This window comes from Bacillus rossius, chromosome 17, assembly GCF_032445375.1.
Source record: "Bacillus rossius redtenbacheri isolate Brsri chromosome 17, Brsri_v3, whole genome shotgun sequence".
Classification (NCBI taxonomy): domain Eukaryota; kingdom Metazoa; phylum Arthropoda; class Insecta; order Phasmatodea; family Bacillidae; genus Bacillus; species Bacillus rossius.
The window spans coordinates 285,750-294,175 of NC_086344.1; the positions used below are offsets into that span (position 1 = coordinate 285,750).

Genomic DNA, 8,426 nt, shown 5'->3' on the forward strand with positions numbered 1-8,426 from the left:
AAACTTTACATCGTAGCTAGGGACAAGATTGTATGGTGAATTGCGATAAAATCAAAATAACATAGAAAAGAATGTCAATGTAAGTTAATTCACCGCAAAGCACCGACACGCAACTAAAATCATAAAACACTAGTAGCATTTTAAATGAAACCACAACAAAATTATTAACGTATGAAACTCAATGAATGAAATTCATTTAGCATGAAGTTTGTACCAGAATGTATTAACTAAATTGATTGATTGTATATATTTTTTTTCAATTTGCAGCTGTTATTACATTACTAACTCATTTTCCCATTGCGTTGGTACATTTTTCGAAACGAACACAAATACTTTCTATTCCATTAAGTTAGACATGCTTATTAAAAATTAATGTAAAAGTTCATAATGCACCAGTCAAAATGACACTGTCTGGTGAAATAAGCATCAAGAAACATTTACGTGTCATATTTATGTAATAATATGCTATATTTATGAATAAAAAAGATTCATAAAAAAAAAAACATCGAAATTTCGTGTTTCAGAAAGGCAATTGGCCTAAACAATAAAACCATAAAATCTTGTCCCTAATCACAGCCAATCGTCAATTTTAAAATGAAGCTACTGTGACGTGAACAATATCCAGGCACAGACGCATCTCACGTGACACTCATCAACTGGGTTCCCGGTCTCCGCCAGGGCGCGGGGGATGAGAGGAGAGACTCCTTCTCGGAAGAGTCGGGTTCTGACAGCAGGTGCTCGTCAAGTGGCTGGCCAATGGTGACCTCTCGTTTCCCTCCCGTGCAGTGATGGCCGGACCTGCGACAAGCCAGTGGTTCTCTTGGTCGGTCACCCGATCCTAGGCAGTTGGCCCTTCACTGAAGATACCCAGTCACTGATGTTTAACATCTTAGCTCTTGGCAGGAGCAACTTCATGAATGGAACGGAAGTGTGTCACAATGGTTCCTGTCCAGGGGCGTAGGTGGGGTTAGGGGTTGGAAACCTCCCCCCCCCCCCCCCCCAGCACCAAATCTTTAATTAAATTTCTTATTCATCACTCAAACAATTTCATATTAAAAATTAATAAAATTTTTACCATTCCAATATTTAAATTTAAGTACCGAAAACTGCTAAAATAGCACTATTTTACACCTTAAAATCCAAATTTTCCCGGGGTAGGACCCCCGGACCCCCTGCTTTAATACAGGGGGGGGGGGGGGAGGGGGGCATGCTTCCTAATACCCCCTATACACAAATCCTGGCTACGCCACTGGTTCTGTCATCTGTGGAAGTCTCAGAAATCTTGAAAAGATGGCGGACCCACATGTTTCATCCACATTCATTGCTTTCCTGACCATCGCAGAATTTACTCCGTGCATGTGCGCTAAATAATAAAACATTTTAATAGTACAACAATACTTTTAACACTTTAGGTTATAATTTATACCTAGTCATAAGAAGAAATAATAAAATACGCTTACAATTCTGACAACCCTTAGTTAACTTTTCATCGTACTGCAGACACACAACAAATTGTTATCCAACTTATATTCAATGCCAATGAAAAATGTAAGAATTTTTTGATGGTAATGTTACTGATACATCTTAAATCGGCTCACTAAGGTTACGGTTTGTTTGTAGGGAAGTATTTACAGACTGATTTCAGTTGTTTTAAGCAAAAACTATACAAACTAAATATATTTTTTTCAGGTTCTAATTTGTTTTACACGAATTTGCCAACTGATGTAAATATTCAGTCGCATTAAAGAAATTAAATAATATGCACCTGCATCCCTACTTAGGAGAAATGAAAATTAACTATAAAATTTCCTCACACATTGTAACAATTAAAAGAGTATGATTTCTTCCTAAATGCCATAAATGTATAACTTCTAACATTTACATTATTAGTGCACAATCCCTTTATTTATTATTATTATAAAGAGAATTCTACGTTATATTTTGTTTGAGTTTCGTATTATACATAATGGGCCAAAAGTCACGAACGGTTTATAACTGTGAATAGCTCTTTTTGTCATTAGTTTCCAGGTTTCCACTGATTATCACAAATTGTATTCCCCACATATGTGTAAACAACCTCCCATCCGCTTGTCTGTAAGTCTGTGAAAGTGTAAGTGTATATGCAACATCAGAACGGGTGAATGTACTCGTTAACTGTGGTTAGATGTTACACATAGTGGCTTTTAGTTCTTTAATGGTGGAGTAAACTTTTCCCAGTCTGCTTTTTATTAAATTGTGTTACAAACGTCTTGCTGAATAAATTACTTTTAGTGAATTTAATATTTAAAAGATTATGTATTTGTCATTAGAGTTAATTTTCGATTGAAAATTCGGATTAGTTTCACGATTTTCATAACATTTTGGTGGTTTGTGGTGCACTAACTTGAATTGTGGTGTTATATGGTGTAGTGACACGTTTCACAATTTTCAGTGTTGTTGCAATTCACCATATAATGTTGTCCCTAGTAGTTATGCATACTTATGCTTGTGTTTGCAGACGCATATTCATTAAAAAAAATATGAAAAAGTTTTAAGTGGCTTAACTTCTTACATTATAACTGGCATTATGTGGTTAGGAAGAAACCATAAAAGTTTTTAATTGTTACGATGAGTGAGGAAATTTTATAGTTAATTTTCATTACTCTTAAGTAGGGATGCAGGTAGCTATTGTTTAATTTCTTTAATGCGACTGAATACTATTTACATCAGTTAGCAAATACATGTAAAAAAATTAGAACCTGAAAAAAATGTTCAGAGAAAATAATTTTTAACTTTTTTAAACTTATTAAGCAGTGAATGTGCTGAATATTGTGTTTTATTTTAATTTTTGTTCCCAACATCTGGGTGAGTGGTTGGTATTATAATGGTAGGAAATTAACACTGGCCCATATTTTGCCGACACAGATTATTTTCTGACGCAAGTCTAAATCGGCCTAATCAAGTGTGTGCACATTCAAAATGGTACTACCCTAATTGTTTGAAGTCCCAAGTGATCAAGCAATTTATAACTTTGTCAAATTTATGTGTTTGAAAAAGCCTCATAACACAACTTTTTTTTTGGGAACGAAAAGCATAAATGTTTATTATGTATGTGTGTGTGTATATGTAGTATGTGTATGTGCATAGGTATCTATATTTATGAATAGGGAAAAAAAATTGGTTTACTTTGGCTTCCAGTTGACTTGCACCAATTTTTAAAGTAACTTAGGGCCGCAATGTCAGTCAGTACCACTGACTGCCCTGTTGCCTCAAATGACACAGATGCCTGCATAACATTTATCCATGATTTGTTCGTAAAAGCAAATGTAGACAGGATAACTCCTATTTGAGATCTAGGCTGGGACTACAACAGCCTGTCACCAGTTCGAGTGTTCGTACGTCCTCCAGCCACCAGGCGATTTACAACACTTGGCTCCTCCGCCATTATATTCATTCAGTTTTAACGTTGCCAACTGTTGAGAAAACTTAAATATTGTATGTTATTTATTTTATATAATTAGATAGTTTGACATTCATGCAAATTATTAATTTATTACTCATTAAAATCAATTTTTTTTCATACTCCAGTATGTATTTTAAACATGTCCTGTGTTACCATGTGTAAATAATATCACTTCTATGAATATGAAAATTAAAAAAAAATTTCCTTTCAAAAGTTTTCAAACATATGTTAAAAAGAATCATGCCAGCGCTTAACAATTTTTACAAACTTAAAAACGTTCCTTATGTAATAAGATTTGACGTGCATAAATACGTTGCAGACTTTTTGAGGTTATAATTTTACCCATCCGTCCTTAAAAAATTTTAAGTGACCAAAGTTTTGACAGGCGGACAAATTAAATTTTTTGGCGATGGACTGTTGCAGTTGCGGTGACGAGAACGTTTCTAGCCAATCACTTTCGACACATCTTATGTCAGTGCGACAAAAATGGCAGATGCAACAGAATTCCTGATTATAAATATTTTCTATTTCCGCCATGTCGCTAGCATGGCGTTACTGTAAGGTGTGTCAGAATTTTGCTTTCGAAAGATGGTTTGACTGGTGCAGTCAATTTTTTGTATACTAATTTTATTTTGAAGTCTCCGAAATGATGTTTACAATTGAGTTTTAAATATGAATTAAAAAAAAAATTACTCTCTCAAACACCTGCTATCACGTATGTTCGATGCGTATGTGACAGCCAGAAGATTTTTAAATACAATCGTTTATTTTTTTTTCATAACTTGGCTTCTGGGTTGTAGCAGTGTCCTTGGCAAATAATTCACCGACGTTTCGGTCGACATTGAGTCGCCATCATCAGGGAGCAGTTACCTAATTCACCGACATTTCGGTCGACATTGCAGTCGCCATCATCAGGGAGCAGTTACCTACTGCTCCCTGATGATGGTGACTGCAATGTCAACCGAAACGTTGGTGAATTATTCGCCAAGGACAGGGCTACAACCCAGAAGCCAAGCTGTTTCAGACAATGGCCGTGAGAGCCTGCAAACATAATTAAACTTTTTTTTTGTTTTATTGCGTGGGTGAAAACCGTACGTTCACAACGACGCAATTATTTTGCTGCGGCATAGCCATTTTCGCGTCACTGCGATTCCAGCTTTCCACACGTCCCAATGTTCCCGCGATGGTAACTTGGAAGCAGTGGAAGGTGGATGTGCTTGCCCCAGGCCCCCCACATCAGTTTGTGGGCCCCGTTGCTAGAGGTCATGATGATCCCCCCCCCCCCCCCCCCATTTTTTTATACTAAAAAGATTTTAAAATTTTTTTGGCTTCTATGTGTATTGTTTAAGTTGCATAAATTCTCAACCTTAATCACAATTATTTTTCAAACACACATTGAAACTAGCTTTAAGTCAAGTGTTTAGATTGTCAACGTAAATTTATGTTGAATAACAGCAAGTAAACGAGTGTAACATGGTGTCACGTCGGATGTTGGACGGTTTTGTTACAGTTGTAGATTATTCAGACACGTTCCGTACGCCACAGCATATTCCGAATCATATTACTCTCTGGTGTGATGTTTCGTCGGTAACTGAAATCAGGCCTGATTGTTTTTATTGTTTTCTATGATTTATTTTAAAATTATCTACTTTTTTTTTAGTTTCGATTTGTTTCTACTTTCCCTTCGCGGGGCCCCCCGGACTCGCGGGCCCCGTTGCCGTAGCGACGGTAGCACCGGCCACGCGGGGGCCCCTGGCTTGCCCTCGCACGGGATTACCGTCAGTGCCTGCGGATGATGCGCACGCGCCGGCGCGCCGTGTCGGGGGAGGAGTCCCCCTCGCTGGCGTCCACGGACGTGCGGCGCGACGCAGGCGTCTCGGGCCGCGCCGACTGGTGCGCGGGGAAGGAGCTGCGTCTCAGCAGCGGCACGGGCCGGGGACCTGCGGCAGTACCTCGGTCCGGACCACACGCATACACACACCCCTTCACGCGGTCCTTAACACTACAACGGTGAAAGCGTGTCTGTCCGTCGGTCCTACTTTCCTGCAGGAACGGAGCGATGGATCGACAAGATTGTTTATGGGCCGGTGGGTGAAATTCCATCCCCAAAGAAGCAAAAGAAAAAGAGGATAAATTCACTTTCATAATAGAAAAGCATGGGATGTTAGTGTGTGTCATTTCTCTCATGTCCGCCACACAGTCATAATATTAAGGTCTGGCAACCTCCTATCCCTTCTCCTTGGCGAAAACCCCTTCAGCTTAGTTAAGCTCGCGGCTGCTAACGAACCTTTGAATATATTTACTGTATAGAAGTCGCCAGCCCAGGTTAAAATTTCTAATACGGTTTTGAGGTAGTTGGTTAATTCACCGCCGCAATTGCCACCATCTCTAGGGCATCGACTTGTGGTGGTCCCTAGCGGACAAGTGTCGAACTCTTCAAACACCCCTTCCCCCTCCCGTTGAACGACCTTGATCTGCAGTTAATGATTGGTGGGGGGTGCGGGGAATGACAGCGGGCGACAGTGCTTCGCTCTAACGTGTAAATAACAACTAAGACGATACAGGGCGTTACAGCATCGCACTGCAGCGGTGAAGTTCCCAAGCTTCTCATCATACGCTTCTGAAAAACGTAGAGTAAATCCTATCCACTCGCGACTTCTATACAGTATATATATTCAAAGTAACGAACTGAAGGCCTTAAATTTGTAACGCGCTATCGTTTTGTGCATCCATCACGTCTTGCCTTGGGGATTACCTTGCTTCCCAAAATGAATCTGAAGATTTGCTCGTGCATAGCCTTGGTGAACTGAAATTGTGCAATCAATGGGGCTTTCAAATCAAAATTTCCCGTTTTTCAAGTGTACGCCCTACAGACTTGAGACTTGGTAGTTATGTTCCTTATATTACGATGTGTTTAAAACCTGGGCAATGCCAGGTACTCCAGCTTGTGTTCCCATAAACATGACAATGGTATTCTACATCTATGCAAACAACGCAATAATGTACCTGAAAGTGCTTTATTCAAACACCATACATGTTTAAAACAGAAGAAAGTCGACAAATACTTAGCTAAGAAACAATGTGAAAAGTTAGAATTATAGTTTTTAATTAACTTGTAAACAATAAAAGCAATGTATACTAAAAAGCAACAAATAAAAGCAATGTATGCAAAACATGGTTTTTGTTTTTGTCATAGTAAACGTTAAGTCCGCTTACTTAAAATAAATTTTTATTTTGCTTATTACCCATATTACCTGGATTAGCCAGATTTTTAATTGTCCAGGGTTGCTTTTGGTCCCAGTTAGTCCTGACAAACGAGGTTTAACTGACTAGCACTGTCTGCGAACCTTTCATCCCGGTCGCCGTGCTGGGGATAACAGCAGTGCTCTAGGCATGGGCAGGGGGAGGGGGGTTGTGGTGGGGCAATGCTGTTGTCTTACAAGGTGAATCAATACTTGGAACATTTATTTAAAGTTAAAACAATATCCCTTACTTTCATTTGCATACAATGATGTGTTCATAAATTTTATTAAATAATATTTCATTCTACAGTAGTGTGTCTATCAACCTAGCTTCGATTAAAAAAGTTTCCGTACTGTCCGAGTCAATGTGAATCGCAGTTATCTGCAAAAACTGTTGAAACTTTCACTTGTCGAAAGCCTATAGCAAATTATCGTCAGAGATGACATTTACTTGTTGGGAGAATCATGGAGTGACTTGAAAACATCTACACTGAAGAAAAGCTGGAAAAACATCAACTCGAAATAGGATACCTTTGGGCTGACTTTAAACCAAGACAATTTTCTTATTCTATCCGTGTTAGCCGACGTATTGCTTATCAAGGTTGCTGTGATCCTTATTAACTCGGTTAATGGAGACACTACTGTATTTTTGTTTGGTTTCTTAGTTCAACCCATTGCAGATCGCTTCACCAATTTTCCTGGTGTGTGTTAGTGTTACCGTCTCTAAAGACCTCGGCGTCTGCTTCGACCACAGTGGTTGAATGGTCTGATCGCTTCCTACCATGGAGATCCCAGTTCAATTCTCGGCACAGATTTTTCGCGTGTAAGAAACGTGGAGTATGTTTCCGTGAATTGTTTGGTTTTCATTCATTCCAGTCAGTGCTCCAATCTCGTAACCCCTCATCACTAATGATTCCGATGTCGATACACTTCACCCACCACATAGGTTATTTCATTTTTTCATCATTGCAATTATTGAGGGCTCTTGCTGTTAATTATTCACTATAGCTCTCTTTCACTTTTATATTCTGTGTCAAATTTTCTAATTACATATTTACTAAATATTATATACTAGCGATAAAAAGTCACGCAAGTGTTTCTTTATACATGTATGATATTTGCGTGACATTTTATAGCTTGAAAATAATGTTTATTAAATATGGTAGGTACCATGAAGTTATGAAACATGACATTTGTACATGAATCCTTGTAAATATTTAAAGTTTACTTATCCAAAAGCACACTAAAATCATAGTGAGGCATTGATAAAATAAAACATAATTTCATAAAGAGACAACTGGTTTCAGAACTTTTTACATTTAGATTGCAGGCCTACATATTTAAAAATTATTTTATTAGGACACTCTTGTCTGTTTTATATTATGCATGCTAAACATGGACTTAAAACACTATAATATAAGTACTATTTAAATATATACAGTAAAACTTTTTTATCCAGCCCTCATTGAATCTGGATGAGATTTGTAGACATTTTATTTAATGTTCACATAAAAATATTTAACTACGTTAGCAAGATCGTAACTATACATACGCCAAATATTCACTTTTTAGTTTGATTCAATGTACAGTTTCTGCATGGATGGTAGACTTATGGTCTCACAATGCTTTTTGTTGAGTTTAAGAACACTCACCAGATGACACACCTCATGGCGTACCTACTGGGGTATCAGCCCGACACCACTCCAGCATTTACGTGATCGTGCTTTGTTCAACTGCCGTGC

General features: G+C 38.2%; 1 long non-coding RNA gene across 1 annotated transcript in view; it reads left to right on the forward strand.

Moving 5' to 3' along the window:
* LOC134540533 (uncharacterized) overlaps positions 1-6,596 on the forward strand; it is a 40,384-nt gene extending 33,788 nt beyond the window's left edge. Inside the window, exon 5 of the long non-coding RNA XR_010076454.1 lies at positions 5,103-6,596. This is a non-coding gene — a long non-coding RNA (uncharacterized LOC134540533). The remainder of the gene's footprint in view (positions 1-5,102) is intronic.
* The last annotated feature ends 1,830 nt before the right edge of the window (positions 6,597-8,426 follow it).